General features: G+C 38.8%; 1 protein-coding gene across 2 annotated transcripts in view; it reads right to left on the bottom strand.

Annotated features, from left to right (window-relative positions):
- LOC139458355 (roundabout homolog 2-like) overlaps nucleotides 1-19,213 on the bottom strand; it is a 471,546-nt gene that overhangs the window by 332,845 nt on the left and 119,488 nt on the right. The window lies entirely within an intron of this gene.

Below are 19,213 nucleotides of genomic sequence, written 5' to 3'. Positions count from 1 at the left end.
ATTAAGTCATCAAAAATAGGGTATGCAAGGATATGTAGATGTATTCTAGTAACACAAAGTGCATCACAATTTAAGTAAAAAAACAAAAATCAAATACAGTTTTAACTGTTTGGAGATGGAAAAAAATTCTCTGATAATTAACAAAATCTCATCACACTGCAAGAAATCTCATTACTTTTAGACCTGGAGAGATTTTCTCCCCTAGGTAATATCTTCCAGGTTAATCCCTGTATGTCCCCAAGGCTGTGAGGCTCTTGCTGTTCCATGATGGACTAAAGTAGTGATTGGTTGGTCATATCGCCGGCTGCGAATGACCAGGATGAGAGCATTTCAGTGTAACCCAACCAAGTTACGGTTTATGTGTGTCCACGGTGTGGATAGTTGCTCATACTTTGTAGCTTATTAGTTATTGCCTACAGAGCCCAGAAGTGCTTCTAAATATATGTTTTCTTATGTGGTGAAGCAGTCATCAGCAAAATTATTGTCGAACACAGATTTAGAGTGAGTGAGTGAGTTGGGTTTAACGTCGCTTTCAACAGTATTCCAGTTATATCACGGCATGTCAGCTTAATAAAGCCCGAAGTGATGCAGGTTCTCAGACGTTTACCACTTTGGTGAAACCCATGAGAACGGGTATGGTGCTGACAAACCTAGAAACATAATCATGGTGAACCGGAATTCTAACCCACAATCATAGGTTTCTGGTCTGCCCAAGGAATGCAACTCTGGGCCACCCGAACAAATTTAGAGCTAGGAGACCAATCAGAAAGCAGCATTCTAATATGTCATGGTAAAATCTCTAACACTTTCACTCACTCACACTAAAACTAGTCATTGAACTGCTTTTTGAACGAGCATAACTCAATAAACTTAAGCATCAAATCTAAAGCGCTGGTCACTTGCTAAATACAAATACAAAGTGATAAACTAGACAGGGTTAAAATGTTTGAAGTTAGACAAAAATAAATAAATTTATGTGTAATAATTTCAATTTCACATTTGTAATGGTTTGAAATTCCCATTCTAATTCATCAAACGTGACTGTTTAAAAATATTTCTTGTGTTTAAATAGTGTATTTTGGATATTAATTTTCAATGAATTCATTTCCTATGACATTTTATCAGCAATCTCGCTCTACGGCCATCTGTGTTAGAATTTTAATTTTGCAACGGAAATTTAATTTTCATAATCCCTGTGCCCAAGACATCGTATTATTCATTTCTTTGTCCAAGTTGACTGTGAGTTATCAGCTATCTGAAAAGCCTTCACAAACTGATAGTTTTTAAACCAGGAGCCAGAGTTTCTAACTATTTGACAAATTAACATTCATAATTATTTCAGCTTTGATGGGAATTAGCAGGCAATGTCGAAAATTTGATTAATCCGACTGAACTTGAGAATATCAGCCGGAGACACCTATTTATCATTATTGTAAGGAAAAGGAAAATTCTTTATCTTTTTACTTGATTTAATATGAAAAATCACTTTCCAACTGTTTAAGATACAAAAATTATGAAACTGCTTTATGTGTGTGTTCATTTAAATCCCATGATTAATGATTGTATTTTCTACATAATGACAGAGTTAGGTCCCCTGACAGTATGTGCTGGAGTTATCTCCCCTGACCCAATGCAGTAGGCCTAAGTTCAGCTTTATCAATCCTATGACAATATCTCTGACCACAATGTACTCCCTTCCCCCTCTCCCTGTGTCTCTCTCTCCCTGTGTCTCTCTCTCCCTGTGTCCCCCTCTCCCTGTGTCTCTCTCTCCCTGTGTCTCCCTCTCCCTGTGTCCCCCTCTCCCTGTGTCTCTCTCTCCCTGTGTCTCTCTCTCCCTGTGTCCCCCTCTCCCCTGTGTCTCTCTCCCTGTGTCCCCCTCTCCCTGTGTCCCCCTCTCCCTGTGTCTCTCTCTCCCTGTGTCCCCCTCTCCCCGTGTCTCTCTCTCCCTGTGTCCCCCTCTCCCTGTGCCTCTCTCTCCCTGTGTCTATCTCTCCCTGTGTCTCTCTCTCCCTGTGTCCCCCTCTCCCTGTGTCTCCCTCTCCCTGTGTCTCTCTCTCCCTGTGCCTCTCTCTCCCTGTGTCTCTCTCTCCCTGTGTCTCTCTCCCTGTGTCCCCTCTCCCTGTGTCACTCTCTCCCTGTGTCTCTCTCTCCCTGTGTCTCTCTCCCCTGTGTCTCTCTCTCCCTGTGTCTCTCTCTCCCTGTGTCTCTCTCTCCCTGCCTCACACACAATTTCCTATCTGAAGATCTGAAAATGTATTCAATACACTAACATGACACAATATGTTTACAGGATTAATAAAAAACTGAATTAACAAATCATCCAAATATAAAATATACCAGGACATATTTACAGAACAGATTTGTCAGAGTTTCTGTTTCATGTGTTTTGGTCTTGAGACTACCTACAGTCACTCAGATTTATGATGGTCTATATTTTGACGCACTAACAGTTCCCATCAGCGGCAATGAATCAGAAAATTTCAAATTGAACGCAAACTAATGTAACAGTTCGATTTTGAAAAACAACAAACAATAAATCAGTCACTGCCATAAATGCCCCCAAATATATTCCTCTGTAGCAGCCACATCATGTTTAAAAAGTTCAAACAGCTATGCTTTCAACATTGATGAAAAATTCAATACAGCAACTGTTTCTGAATCTATAAATGTTCATATCAAACTGTGACATCACAAACGTAACATGACGTCCCACTGTAAGAAAGTGCATCATGTTCGTCTGATGACCTTATGTTAGACATCGTTAAAGTTTTGATACACGACTTAATAAATCTTAGAACACTACATTTAATTTTACTTTATAATATAATTAAATGAGCAAGGCTATACATTTCATTAAGGTCCATTAGAAACACAGCACTGAATTGTATCGCGATGAAACGTCAATACAGAAAAAACATTCTCAACATGACAGGCCGTATAATGGCTGCTCCCTACCCCCCAGCGAGCTGCCTGTCTCGGAGTAGGTGGGTAGGCCAAATTACTACCCCAAAGCAGGTGGTATCTCCTCAGTTTTGGACTTAGTAAATGTGGATGAAAATGTGAACACACACGGGCATGACAGGGTACTGACATCTTTGGAAAAGATAATTAGAAATGAAAGGGGGACTATGTTGATGGTGATATGAAAAATATAAAATCTGGGCAGATGAGCAGATGGGATGATAGGAAATATTCCCATCATGCATTGCATGACCTCACATCAAACGCATTAACTAATCATGCCGTAATTGAAAATCTCCGCATTGTAATAAGACACTATGGTGGGGAGCAACATGCATGAAGGATGGCAGCGGTCGGGTGTACACGTGCGTGACGCCAAGCTCAAACGGAACCGTGAAGCAAGACGAATATTTTTCCGCATGGTTGAATTTCTCACGCCTGTTATTTCACAACTGTCATAATAAAGGATAATTGGTGATGACACAGCAAGTGTTAGCAATTTCATAATTTTCAAAGTTACTGTAGTACGAAGTCGCACTTTACCCGATAATTGTGATTTTCAATTAGCACCGAGGCAATAGAGATTCACCTTTGACCAGATTAGACTTTTTTAATTTTCACCAAAAAAATTAGCCTTTGTTGTATTATGACATCAAATTTTGGTGTTGTGTTAATTTATCAAACCTCTTGTTGGAAGAATTCATTGTCAGGTTAAAGGTTAGGATGACCTCGAAGGTTGTGGTCAACATTGAAACATGATTCATATTTAAAGAGCTCTGTCATTTTTTTTCTCTAAAATTCAAAATGCAACATATTAAACAAAATTGAATAAAAACTTCAAGTGAAAATGAATACACTATCATCAAACATGTTCATTAACCGTATGATCAAACAGATATTTTTGTCAAAAAAAACCTGATAAAGACTGATGTCTGACCATGACCTTAACCTTTGTCCAATTCAGGCTGTAATAGGTCACATGACCTATCCCAATAAACGTGTCATTGATGGGAAGGGCTGCTACATAAATTTGAAAAATCTGAAATATGATTATTGTGTTTAAACCGATAGCCCTCTTGAGAAAACATGGTGAGCCCAAGTCATTTATGATTTGTTAATTTCACCTTTAAGAAAGCACAGAATGTGTATTGAGCTGGCACATGACATGAGGAGAAATTGGATATGCTGTAATTGTGCCACTTTATCAATTAATCTATGATGCTATGCTTATAATGTCAACCTGATCTATGCCAGATTCACATACTGGCTAAGCCACATATCATCATCATCATCATCATCACTGTCATCAAAATATGTTTTGCCATCCTGCCATCAACAATACTGATGTCATCCTCAACAATATCACATGTCGTCTCCATCATCATCATCATCATCATCATCATCATCACTGACATCAGTATCACCTCTGCCATTATCATTATCCTGGTCGCAATATTATTATTTATTCACAGCCTCATCAGAATGGTGCTAAACCTACACTCTCATCACCATCAGCCCCAACATAACAGTGAGCTATCATGCTTATTGTCATCATTGACATCGTCAATTTCACATCATCATCATCATCATCATCATCATCATCATCACCGCCATCACCATCACAGTCATATCTACAGCTGACTTCCTAGTGAGCAGCTCATACCACAGAGGTCTCTGGGATGTTGCTGATGCAAGTGGATCCTCCCCACCACGAAGACACTCCTAATGTTCCTGTTGACAAAGACAGTGAAGCCTCACAGACTGCAGGCTCTCTGTTTTCCTCCACAGTGTTTGGGGAGTACCACAGATGCACACGGCTGTAAAGCCGAAGAGTAAGATATTATCACACACATGACCTGCACAAAAGGATCTTTGATGGTGTACAACCTATGACTTCTTCACAAGTATGTGTGAATTTGTTGTCAGAAAGATCCAAGTCCTTACATAAGTTCTGTAGGTTTCTGATTCAAAAGAAACTATTTTCTCACATATATCATGTTCTGCTCAAGCTCCAAGCCCACATTGGTTCAAAAGGGAGGATTAATGTCTCCAACCCAGACAATGACAGAATACATCTCAAAACAACGTTGATGCCATTTTTTGTGAGCAAGTGCCTGTGGTCGGCAAGGAGACACTCTTAACACCCCTCTTTCTTTATTTGTGTCAGAAAGAAACTGGTGAGTCCATTCTCATAACAGGGCTTCAACTTCTGTTCAATTAATGAGAAAGGTTTGGTGAAAATTACCAAAATGGCAAATTAATTTCGTCTTGATTGTAAATTTCTTGCCAAATTTAGCAAATGAGAAATTAGTGGCTAACGTCTTTAATGGAAATTAATACTTCATATCTCTCCAACAATACTCGGCCAAAATTGGGTGCAAGGAGATTCACTGGATGTACTCATGGGCACTTAAAGCATTTGACCTCCGACCTTGCCCTGTCAACGTATTCATGCCCTGCCGTTAAGGTAGACAATACGAGTAGCCGATGCGCAACTTACAGACTCATTATTAAAATTCAATTATGTGTCCAAGTCAATACTTTGTATCGTAACTGTTTAGCGGCCATCTGCTCGAAGACACAACGTTTCAGGACTGACAATTGTCACACGGATTTAACCATCTGGCAATGACTTTAAACCTCACTAGGGTTGGGGTTCCAGCAGTTGAAAGGAGAAAAATTTAATGAAATTCTTGTTTTTGTCAGCTGCAATAAAATAGAGGTCTTGTGTTAAGAAGTATGTCTTTGTTAGGATCTTACACAATCGGCCTCATCTTTTGTTTTGTCTTGCTCCGTTTGCTGAATCATCAGATTTGAAGTGGCAGGGTCTGTGAATATATTGATTACATAAATGGTTAGGGGTGGGGGGAAAACACATGTGGGGGTTCATTTGGAGGGGAGGGGAGGGGGGGGGGGGTTGGGTGTTCTGTCCTCTTTCTTTGGGGTTTGTTGCATTGAATGAGAGGATGGTGGACTTATTTTCGATTATGGTGGTAATCCTTCAGATATAAATCACAACAGCCCCCATTTTGTAATTAGACTAACGTTTGGAACAGGCAAACCAGAATCAAACCAAGGTTTGGAACTTGACGCCTGACGAAGGAGTTGCCTGTGGATTCTAGGTATGACACCATTGCCTCAGTTAAGTGGTGATAAGTCATATCATGGTGACTAAAAGGTAATGGGGGGAAACCTAGGAGTGGGTAATGGTTGTAGGTCCCAACTGTCTAAGGCACCACATTTTAAAGTGTAGAGTTTTCCTTAAAGCTTGTCAGAAGCCTATGACTCCCAGTCTTGGCTTGATCATGTTTCTAGGTTTGTCAGCACCAACCTGTGATCATGATACAGGAATGTATGTATATATGTATATATATGTATATATGAATAATAATGTTTTGTCACAAAAAAATGCATCTGTTCCATGACAGAATGTTTTTGCAATAAATATTATACCATCCTCTCCTATCCATCTAGGAAGTGCATCACTCACTTTGGGCTTTCCTACCACATCAAGTTAACACACCATGTGATATAACTGAAGTAAAGCTCAAACCCAATAAACTCACTCACTAACTGAGACAGGGCCAGAACAAACCCATGTTAAGTGTGGAGTAACATTGTGTGGCATCTTTCACTCCAGCAAGAGTGAGTGAGTGAGTGAGTATGGTTTTAGCAATATTCCAGCAATATCACGGCGGTGGACACCTGAAATGGGAATCGAACTTGGGTCTCGGGCGTGACGAGCGAACAAGGCTACCCGACCACCCCACTCCTGCAAGAGAAAAGCAAAAGTCATGTGGGACTACTTTAACCCTGAAATTCCACTTGGCAGAAAGAGATTCTGTGCCTTGGTATTTTACATCCATATAAGGTTGTCTTAGTGGTAACCAAGAGCATCAACTATTGTTCAAGAAACACAATCACACTGCCACTGGGCAAGCTCTGTATCTGCATCTATAGATACTAAGAGTTGAGTATCTACATTCAGAGTTGAGTGTCTGCAGACAGAGTTTAACATCTACAGTCCGTGATAATATCTACAGACAGAGTTGAGTATCTACAGACAGAGTTGAGTATCTACAGACAGAGTTGAGTGTCTACTTGGTTGCGTTTCCCCCTCAGGCCATGTCCAATGGTTGTACTTAATCATATGACTGACCAGAACATCATACATTGGTAATTTTCAATTTCATCCAGACTTTCTGGAATGATAAAACTTCAAACCAATCTACATGACAAAAGAAAATAATTATCTTTTTCTCATAGGAGAGGACCGATATTTCATCTGTCTTTATGATATTGCCTGAAATCATTTTTCAGTAATCATCCCTCTGAAATTCATGGATATCTTAAGTACATGTTAATTATTGATGTCAGTTTTTTAGAGTCTTCTTCCATCGCTGCTCACAAGGGGAATATCAAATTGAAATGTCACCTATCTGAATTATATCTTTTTCTCATTATTTCACAAGCAATAGTCTCAGACACTGCAGAAAATGGCCGCTGCTGCTGTGGGAGTATCATGTGACTAAATGGAAACATTTGATTGGATTATCCACATCTGTTCTTTTGAGAGTCTTCCTGTAGCCGGCATAGAAAGTTTCTACTGGGACAGATACAGCACAGGGTCATGGGTTTTGTAGCCTGTGGACAGTATTTCTCACTTCATTTGCACAGTGATTGAATAAACAAAATATACTCGGTGATACTGTAACTAATTGAAACCGTCACTCAACTGGTCATTTTGTACTTATTATATTCGTCAAAGAACATCCCGGATCCCATCAACCTATAGGATACAGACAAATCTCGGATACGATCAACCTATAGGATATAGAACATTCCATATATGATCAACCTATAGGATATACAACATTCCATATATGATCAACCTATAGGATATACAACATTCCATATATGATCAACCTATAGGATATACAACATTCCATATATGATCAACCTATAGGATATACAACATTCCATATATGATCAACCTATAGGATATAGAACCTACCATATATGATCAACCTATAGGATACAGAATCTCCCAAACACAGGATTTATGGGGGGAGGGGTGGTCCCTCGTTAAAGGTCCCTCGTTAAAGGCCCCACCATTCAGACTGCAGAGAATCCTAAAGTACAAATTCCAGATTTTTCGTTGGGCAGCACCATACCCATGGTAAACATTGAGGACCTTTATCACTTAAGGCTTTACTCACTCACTCACTCACTCACTCACTCACTGATCAGACTTGATTATTTACAGGCTGCTGTCAAATAGCTGGAATATTGCTGAGTGTGACATTGAACAAACAAGAAAAAGAAAAACAAACAGTGAAAAATATAGAATCTCCCACAAATCATCAGTCTATAGTATACAGAATGTATCCCACAATCTTCTAAACTTCTAAACATGAGACCAAGCCACATCCACTGTCTACCCTGATGCGAGTCTGGGAACGCTCCAGGCACACACGGAATCGGTGAGGCGGACCGATATGTCTGCATGTTTGACATCGCCATCACATGCACATGCTGCACCATGTGCAGTTCCTTAGTCACCTGAGGGTGCAGTCTTCTGCGGCACACGCTCATTAAGCATGCATGCACTAAGATAGTGCGTGAAGCAGTTGCAGGCCATGCAAGAGATGATGCTTATCACAAATCCAGGCTGCATTTAAGCTGTCAGTAGTTTTAATCATTTAATACAGGCCAGATTTAAGCTGAATCATTTAATACAGACTGCATCTTTGCTTTAATTAAGTTTCACACTGTCTGAATTTGACAAACTATAATCCATGAAAATATTGTCTCTATGGCCAGTTTTTTTTTAAATCAAACGGCAGCATTACTTAATGGTGCCTTCTGTCTGACTGAGCCCTCAGTAGCATCAAGGGATCCCCCTCATGACGCTGTTGGGACCCCTTTCATGATGCTGTTGGGACCCCCTTCATGACGCTGTTGGGACCCCCTTCATGATGCTGTTGGGACCCCCTTCATGATGCTGTTGGGACCCCTTCATGACGCTGTTGGAACCCCCTTCATGATGCTGTTGGGACCCCCTTCATGAAGCTGTTGGGACCCCCTTCATGACGCTGTTGGGACCCCCTTCATGATGCTGTTGGAACCCCTTTCATGACGCTGTTGGGACCCCCTTCATGATGCTGTTGGGACCCCCTTCATGACGCTGTTGGGACCCCTTTCATGACGCTGTTGGGACCCCCTTCATGACGCTGTTGGGACCCCTTTCATGACGCTGTTGGGACCCCTTCATGACGCTGTTGGGACCCCCTTCATGATGCTGTTAGGACCCCCTTCATGACGCTGTTGGGACCCCCTTCATAACGCCGTTGGGACCCCCTTCATGACGCAGATGGGACCCCCTTCATGACGCCGTTGGGACCCCCTTCATGATGCTGTTGGGACCCCCTTCATGATGCTGTTGGGACCCCCTTCATAACGCCGTTGGGACCCCCTTCATGATGCAGTTGGGACCCCTTCATGATGCTGGTGGGGCCCCCTTCATGATGCTGTTGGGACCCCCTTCATGATGCTGTTGGGACCCCCTTCATGATGCTGTTGGGGCCCCTTCATGACGCTGTTGGGACCCCCTTCATGACGCTGTTGGGACCCCTTTCATGACGCTGTTGGGACCCCCTTCATGATGCTGTTGGGACCCCCTTCATGACGCTGTTGGGACCCCTTTCATGACGCTGTTGGGACCCCCTTCATGACGCTGTTGGGACCCCTTTCATGACGCTGTTGGGACCCCTTCATGACGCTGTTGGGACCCCCTTCATGATGCTGTTAGGACCCCCTTCATGACGCTGTTGGGACCCCCTTCATAACGCCGTTGGGACCCCCTTCATGACGCAGATGGGACCCCCTTCATGACGCCGTTGGGACCCCCTTCATGATGCTGTTGGGACCCCCTTCATGATGCTGTTGGGACCCCCTTCATAACGCCGTTGGGACCCCCTTCATGATGCAGTTGGGACCCCTTCATGATGCTGGTGGGGCCCCCTTCATGATGCTGTTGGGACCCCCTTCATGATGCTGTTGGGACCCCCTTCATGATGCTGTTGGGGCCCCTTCATGACGCTGTTGGGACCCCCTTCATGACGCTGTTGGGACCCCCTTCATGACGCTGTTGGGGCAGCTGTCATCCATGTTGGCATTGCAATACCACCTGTGTGAAGTTTGTTGTACTGTCTATTGAATTTACTGACCCCCGATTCATCCACTGAATCAATGTGAATCATCTCTATTACATCATCATCCAGGTTGTTGTTGTCATTGATAACATTATTGTTATCATCATATCTGCCATGAACAATAACTTTCAGTATGAACAATATGATTGTCTTCAACATAAGTTTTACTGTCATCAAAATTACATAATTTCAAACAAGATATATGTTTCTTCAAACAATGTGCTTTCTACTGTCTCAAGCTCAAGATATATATTTCTTCAAACAATGTGCTTTCTACTGTCTCAAGCTCAAGATATATATTTCTTCAAACAATGTGCTTTCTACTGTCTCAAGCTCAAGATACATATTTTTTCAAACAATATGCTTTCTACTGTCTCAAGCTCAAGATGCATATTTCTTCAAACAATATGCTTTCTAATGTCTCAAGCTCAAGATGTATATTTCTTCAAACAATGTGCTTTCTACTGTCTCAAGCTCAAGATGTATATTTCTTCAAACAATGTGCTTTCTACTGTCTCAAGCTCAAGATGTATATTTCTTCCAACAATGTGCTTTCTACTGTCTCAAGCTCCAGATGTATATTTCTTCAAACAATGTGCTTTCTACTGTCTCAAGCTCAAGATGTATATTTCTTCCAAAAATGTGCTTTCTACTGTCTCAAGCTCAAGATGCATATTTCTTCAAACAATGTGCTTTCAACTGTCTCAAGCTCAAGATACATATTTCTTCAAACAATGTGCTTTCTACTGTCTCAAGCTCAAGATGTATATTTCTTCAAACAATGTGCTTTCTACTGTCTCAAGCTCAAGATGTATATTTCTTCAAACAATGTGCTTTCTACTGTCTCAAGCTCAAGATACATATTTCTTCAAACAATATGCTTTCTACTGTCTCAAGCTCAAGATACATATTTCTTCAAACAATGTGCTTTCTACTGTCTCAAGCTCAAGATGTATATTTCTTCAAACAATGTGCTTTCTACTGTCTCAAGCTCAAGATACATATTTCTTCAAACAATGTGCTTTCTACTGTCTCAAGCTCAAGATACATATTTCTTCAAACAATATGCTTTCTACTGTCTCAAGCTCAAGATGTATATTTCTTCAAACAATGTGCTTTCTACTGTCTCAAGCTCAAGATACATATTTCTTCAAACAATGTGCTTTCAACTGTCTCAAGCTCAAGATACATATTTCTTCCAACAATGTGCTTTCTACTGTCTCAAGCTCAAGATGTATATTTCTTCAAACAATGTGCTTTCTACTGTCTCAAGCTCAAGATACATATTTCTTCAAACAATATGCTTTCTACTGTCTCAAGCTCAAGATGTATATTTCTTCAAACAATGTGCTTTCTACTGTCTCAAGCTCAAGATGCATATTTCTTCAAACAATGTGCTTTCTACTGTCTCAAGCTCAAGATGTATATTTCTTCAAACAATGTGCTTTCTACTGTCTCAAGCTCAAGATACATATTTCTTCAAACAATGTGCTTTCAACTGTCTCAAGCTCAAGATACATATTTCTTCCAACAATGTGCTTTCTACTTTCTCAAGCTCAAGATGTATATTTCTTCCAACAATGTGCTTTCTACTGTCTCAAGCTCAAGATGTATATTTCTTCAAACAATGTGCTTTCTACTGTCTCAAGCTCAAGATGTATATTTCTTCAAACAATGTGCTTTCTACTGTCTCAAGCTCAAGATGTATATTTCTTCCAACAATGTGCTTTCTACTGTCTCAAGCTCAAGATGTATATTTCTTCAAACAATGTGCTTTCTACTGTCTCAAGCTCAAGATGTATATTTCTTCAAACAATGTGCTTTCTACTGTCTCAAGCTCAAGATGCATATTTCTTCCAACAATGTGCTTTCTACTGTCTCAAGCTCAAGATGCATATTTCTTCAAACAATGTGCTTTCTACTGTCTCAAGCTCAAGATGTATATTTCTTCAAACAATGTGCTTTCTACTGTCTCAAGCTCAAGATGCATATTTCTTCAAACAATGTGCTTTCAACTGTCTCAAGCTCAAGATGTATATTTCTTCCAACAATGTGCTTTCTACTGTCTCAAGCTCAAGATGTATATTTCTTCCAACAATGTGCTTTCTACTGTCTCAAGCTCAAGATGTATATTTCTTCAAACAATGTGCTTTCTACTGTCTCAAGCTCAAGATGTATATTTCTTCAAACAATGTGCTTTCTACTGTCTCAAGCTCAAGATGTATATTTCTTCAAACAATGTGCTTTCTACTGTCTCAAGCTCAAGATGCATATTTCTTCCAACAATGTGCTTTCTACTGTCTCAAGCTCAAGATGTATATTTCTTCAAACAATGTGCTTTCTACTGTCTCAAGCTCAAAATGTATATTTCTTCAAACAATGTGCTTTCTACTGTCTCAAGCTCAAGATGCATATTTCTTCCAACAATGTGCTTTCTAAACTCAAGCTGCAGATGTATATTTCTTCCAACAATGAGCTTTCTTAACTCAAGCTGCAGATATATATTTCTTCAAACAATGTGCTTTCTAAACTCAAGCTGCAGATATATATTTATTCCAACAATGTGCTTTTACAACATTTCTGTCAAAACCACTTGGTATTGTTCTCTCTACACTAATGTTTGTCTGAACAACATTTCTGTCAAAACCACTTGGTATTGTTCTATGTACACTAATCTTTGTCTGAACAACATTTTTGTCAAAACCACTTGGTATTATTCTCTCTACACTAATCTTTGTCTGAACGACATTTCTGTCAAAACCACTTGGTATTGTTCTATGTACACTAATCTTTGTCTGAACAACATTTCTGTCAAAACCACTTGGTATTATTCTCTCTACACTAATGTTTGTCTGAACGACATTTCTGTCAAAACCACTTGGTATTGTTCTATGTACACTAATCTTTGTCTGAACAACATTTCTGTCAAAACCACTTGGTATTATTCTCTCTACACTAATGTTTGTCTGAACGACATTTCTGTCAAAACCACTTGGTATTGTTCTATGTACACTAATCTTTGTCTGAACAACACTTCTGTCAAAACCACTTGGTATTATTCTCTCTACACTAATGTTTGTCTGAACGACATTTCTGTCAAAACCACTTGGTATTGTTCTATGTACACTAATCTTTGTCTGAACAACATTTCTATCAAAACCACTTGGTATTATTATTCTCTCTACTCTAATCTTTCTTTGAACAACACTCTATCCACAGAACACTCTTAATCCACCAAATTACTGGCAGTTTCAAGTGGAATTACACAAGATATACTCAAAATCAAAAACAACATTACAAAGAGAACTTAAAACAACAATCTCCCCTCAGTCCCAGTACACTCATTGTACACAAACTACCCCTTTCAGCACAGCGTCCGCTTCATGCACATCAAGTGTTTACATCCGAACATCCACACGCTTCATCACTGAAGGAAATCCCTTAAAATGATTTATGTCACTATGGTTACAGCAAAGCATCGTCATCATTGACAATAGATAATTATGCATGGTAATGAGCAAAGATATCGCTGAAAGTGAAATGCTCTCAAGCAGAAAAATCGGCACCCCTAGGGGACAGATCTCAGCATTAAATCTCGGCTGCGATTCAACGTGTTGCATTGTATGTTAGAGCCATCGTTAACCCTGTTTTAAGGGTCTGAACAAGTCAATGTTTTGCTTCATTTGGTTTTGAAATTGAATGTAGGACGGTGAATAGGCTGTTTGTTACCATATTCATAATGACTCAGCCCTCAGTGAATTTCTTTTTTCACTTGAGTGACTTTTATCCTGATTCAAGCCACGGCAATACATGTTTGACAACTTAATAAAGGAACTTGGGAGTGAATAAAAAGTGTAGAGCGAATTCTATTCAAAAGTTGAAAAAAAAAGCACACGTTTTAAGGTTTGCCAGCACTCAATTTTGTTCTCATTTTGGCCGGTTCCCGTTTTTGACATGTGAATAATGGTCTCTCATTCATGGGATTCATGCTCCCAGTAGAGTTCAATATCTTGAAAAGTTTAAAAGTCAGTTGTGGAGATTTGGGGAAATTAGGCATCGTATCCTAGTGTCCTGCGCAATATGATAAAAATTTTGATTTTGTAACTAGCATGACATTGAAAGTAATATGTGAATCCACTCAAAATCGATATTTTAACAATAGAAAAAAATAGAAAAAATGATTTTGAACTAAAAATACATGACAATTAAATAAAAAATATAAACAAATAATATTGCTGACTTGAATGTTAAAATAATTTCACACAAAATTATAATTTTTGTTTATAATTTATGAATTCATATTTCCCCAACATAATTTTGTAAAGAGTGTTCATGCAAATGAAAAAAAAGTTTTGGTGGCAAACTAAGTAAGGCTGATAAAGAAGAGGTTCAGTTTTGTTATCAATTTCTATAAATAGTTTTTCATCAGGCCATGACAATTTTACTAAGAACAGGCTTCATGAGAGACTCCCCATCGTCAACAAGAATTCCGTCTTACAAGCCTAATCCCCAAATCTAATTATGACTGATATTAACAGATTCCCACCCTGATCTTATCCAACATTGACTTCAACTGGTCAAATCTGATTGTTTTCGGAGATTAAAAATCACAAATATTTACACATCCAGAAATTTGACAACTATTTCAATTACGCGATCTTTGGAAATTTACCCTCTTTTGTAATTCTTCGGCCCAAAGCCAGTTCCCCAAATGACAGCCAGGCCTAAGTTGAATAGGTTCGGGCAAAAACGCAAATTGTAAATTGAATCAATTTGTTGCAAGCAAACTTGGTAAACAGGTTTTTCTGATCCAGTATTTACTCTTAATTTCCTTTTCTTTTGCTCAACTTTGACCGGAATATTACTGGTACAAGGATGGAGAGAATTTCACTTAATTGCTCCTTCTTATGGCAAACTTCATGGCTGCAAATATTTGCATCTTAAACTTGCATTGTGATACTGTATCGGAGATGAGCAGTCATTTTAGATTTCAATGAGGGGAAACAATCCCAAAATTTTGAAATTTGACCAGTTAGCATTTTTTTTAAAAGAAGACTTCATTATTTCAGATGGAAACTGAGCAAGTTCTATCAATTATTGTCTTGCTTGTACTTGCGAAATTGTAAAACAGTGTCATCTAATATGGCAGTTAGAGTAAATAATCTCCTAAACTATAAACAGCTAAAATATTCCTCAAGCATGTCTGGATGTAGATGTTCCAGACACTCTAATGTCTTCACACCCAATAATGTATTATTGCCATATCCAAAAACAAAGCAATATCACTTGAAGCTGCTTTCAAATAAATCATTCAATTTTGCATTTTCTAAACAGTTTCATAACATGTATAGACAAATTTTATTACTAACTATAAATAACACTATAAGTGTGGCTACTCATTTGAAAGAGATTGTTTTGTTCTTCAAAACAAAATGGTCATACTTGTAAATTTGTATAATTTTGTATAAAATTACAAGTCAACATAAAATGAAGTTTAATCCTAACTTTATCATTTTGATAGATGGAATGGTGTAACTCGATCTCTGACAGCCACTAACATTTTTATGTTGATAGATCATTTCTTTTTAATGGTTGATGAGATTAGATTCATTTCCTCAAGTACTTGGTGTTCAGATGTTGAGACAAAAAGCCATAACAGTTCTTAAAATAAGTGGTTTCATTAAGGACATGTCCAGACGTATTCTAGGATGCTACTGATATGCCTCTTAAAATTTTATATTCTTAAGTGGTTGAATGTTTTACTGTACAAAGAAATAGGTTTATATCATCCTCTAAATACATCTTGCAAATTCATGTAATTTAAGATTACGGTCAGGAGAATACATTATTGGAGGATGTGTTTCTTAGGATTATTTTTTCTGTTGGATAAATTTCAACTTGAACAAATAATTCATTAAACTGATGTAACAGGCCTAGCCATTTAAAACAAATATCACTGTTTATAATAATTCTTTCCTGTCTGTTAATCCTAAAAATGTAGATTGACGGTATATATGCAGGATTTACTGGACAGCAAATATTGCATCAAATATACAAACAAATTGCAAGTACAAATATTTACATTGTAATTACTGGGGAATGCATGTCTGAATCCTTTTTTTAATTTTATATTTTATTATGATTATGATTATGATTATGATCTGGCCCTAAAAGGGGGGGCCTATATAGTTATACAAAGAAACTCTGTCTGTCAGTCCGTTCGTCCTTCAGTTAGTCCTTCCAAGGACATTTTTGGGTACGACCTATAACTTGAAAACTACTGAATAGATTCTTTTCAAACTTGGTGAACACTTTTTATACCAATAGGAAAGGTGCAGTGAGAAGTTTGATTTTGATATTTTGATTTTCTGTAAAAATTCAGTTATTTTCCATTTTGTGAAATGAAACATTTGTGTGACTATAACTAGAAAACTACTTCATGGATTCTTTCAAATTTAGGGAATAGTTTCCATACTAATAGCAGGGGTGCAGTACAAAGTTTAACTTTGATATGCATATTTTCTGAAAAACATATATGATTTTCTTCATGATTTGAAATTATAATTTGATTTTACTTCAACATTTGTGCGACCAGTAATTTAAAAACTACTTCATGAATTCTTTTCCATTATGGGTATAGTTTCTGTACCAATAGCAGAGGTACAGTGTGAAGTTTGTTTTCAATATTTGTTTTTTTCTGAAAAAATACAGCTATTTCATCTTTTTAACTTTAGGGAACAGTTTCTATACCATTCGGAGAGGTGCAGAGCAATGATTGATTTTTTTGTTTCACATTTATGAATTTAGAAATATGTTGGAGTTGATATCGGGGGTATTACTGAGCCCTCCTCACTTTTATACTTGTTGTTGTTGTTGTTGTTGTTGAGACATGGGACCCCCACATTCATGCCTTGGACTCCCTAGATTTATCAGTGAGAATCCCTTGGGCTTGGGGCGGTCGGGTAGCCTAGTGGTTAAAGTGTTCGCTCATCACGCCTAAGACCCGGGTTCGATTCCCGACATGGGTACAATATGTGAAGCCCATTTCTGGTGCCCCCCGCCGTGATTTTGCTGGAATATTGCTAAAAGCGGCGTAAAATCATACACACTCACTCACCCTGGTGATAAATAGATGATAAATAGATACACCCTGGTACATTACTGGTATGATCATCTTCTACACCCTGGTACATTACTGGTATGACCACCTTCTACACCCTGGTACATTACTGGTATGATCACCTTCTACACCCTGGTACATTACTGGTATGACCATCTTCTACACCCTGGTACATTACTGGTATGATCACCTTCTACAGCCTGGTACATTACTGGTATGATCACCTTCTACACCCTGGTACATTACTGGTATGATCACCTTCTACACCCTGGTACATTACTGGTATGATCACCTTCTACACCCTGGTACATTACTGGTATGATCACCTTATACAGCCTGGTACATTACTGGTATGAACATCTTCTACACCCTGGTACATTACTGGTATGACCATCTTCTACACCCTGGTACATTACTGGTATGATCACCTTCTACACCCTGGTACATTACTGGTATGATCACCTTCTACACCCTGGTACATTACTGGTATGATCACCTTCTACACCCTGGTACATTACTGGTATGATCACCTTTTCCACTTTCTGAAATTAAAGCGATTGAGATTTTCTGATTGAGCTACTTTCAGTTCAACCCTGACAATATACATATACATGATGACGATAACATTATCTGGATGTGATCATAACAATGATCATAAATTACACCTCTCTTAATGCTTATTAATCCATCTAGTATAGAAGACAAAATCATGAACATTCCTCAACTTGAGTGGGATCCAAACCAGCTGTTCAGTTTACCAGGCAAACACACCAACCAGAACACTAACCCGATACCTCCATTAGTATGCTGAAATGCTGACATATACAAAACATAACACCTCAGATATCTATCTGAATGTGATGGGTAATTACAACCTCTGGGTGGCTACCTGGAAACACACACCCTCCACTGTGTGGGCTCCAGGTAGGTATAGGTCTTCAGCAACATACTAGTATATGCTTGTCCTGTGAAGTGACACCAATGCATTAGGTCAACAGGCTTGGTCACTTTGTTTATTGCATGTCAGTATTTTAGATGGTCCAGGCAAGAATGAATAAACACCCATATCACCCCACACCATTTTTCACTTCCCCCCCAAAAACATAAAAAAAACCATTTCCATAATCATAAGCGGTCTGTTGTACCCTTGCGACAACATCATAAGCATGTGTTTATGAATCACTATCAAATAGTGACGATACCAAGTACGACACTCACTATCAAATAGTGACGATACCAAGTACGACAATCACTATCAAATAGTGACGATACCAGGTACGACAATCACTATCAACATAGTGACGATACCAAGTACAACAGTCGCTATCAAATAGTGATGATACCAGGTACGACAATCACTATCAAATAGTGACGATACCAGGTACGACAATCGCTATCAACTAGTGATGTTACCAGGTACGACAATCACTATCAAATAGTGACAATACCAAGTACAACAATCACTATCAAATAGTGATGATACCAGGTACAACAATCACTATCAAATAGTGACGATACCAAGTACAACAATCACTATCAAATAGTGACGATACCAAGTACAACAATCACTATCAAATAGTGACGATACCAGGTACGACAATCGCTATCAAATAGTGACGATACCAAGTACAACAATCACTATCAAATAGTGATGATACCAGGTACGACAATCACTATCAAATTGTGATGATACCAGGTACGACAATCACTATCAAATAGCGATGATACCAAGTACGACAATCACTATCAAATAGTGATGATACCAGGTACGACAATCACTATCAAATAGTGACGATACCAAGTACGACAATCACTATCCAATAGTGATGATACCAGGTACGACAATCACTATCAAATAGTGACAATACCAGGTATGACAATCACTATCAAATAGTGATGATACCAGGGACGACAATCA

Source organism: Haliotis cracherodii, unplaced genomic scaffold (assembly GCF_022045235.1).
Source record: "Haliotis cracherodii isolate W230 unplaced genomic scaffold, xgHalCrac1.p SCAF_12, whole genome shotgun sequence".
Lineage (NCBI taxonomy): Eukaryota > Metazoa > Mollusca > Gastropoda > Lepetellida > Haliotidae > Haliotis > Haliotis cracherodii.
This window is presented reverse-complemented; position numbering and strand designations above follow the sequence as displayed.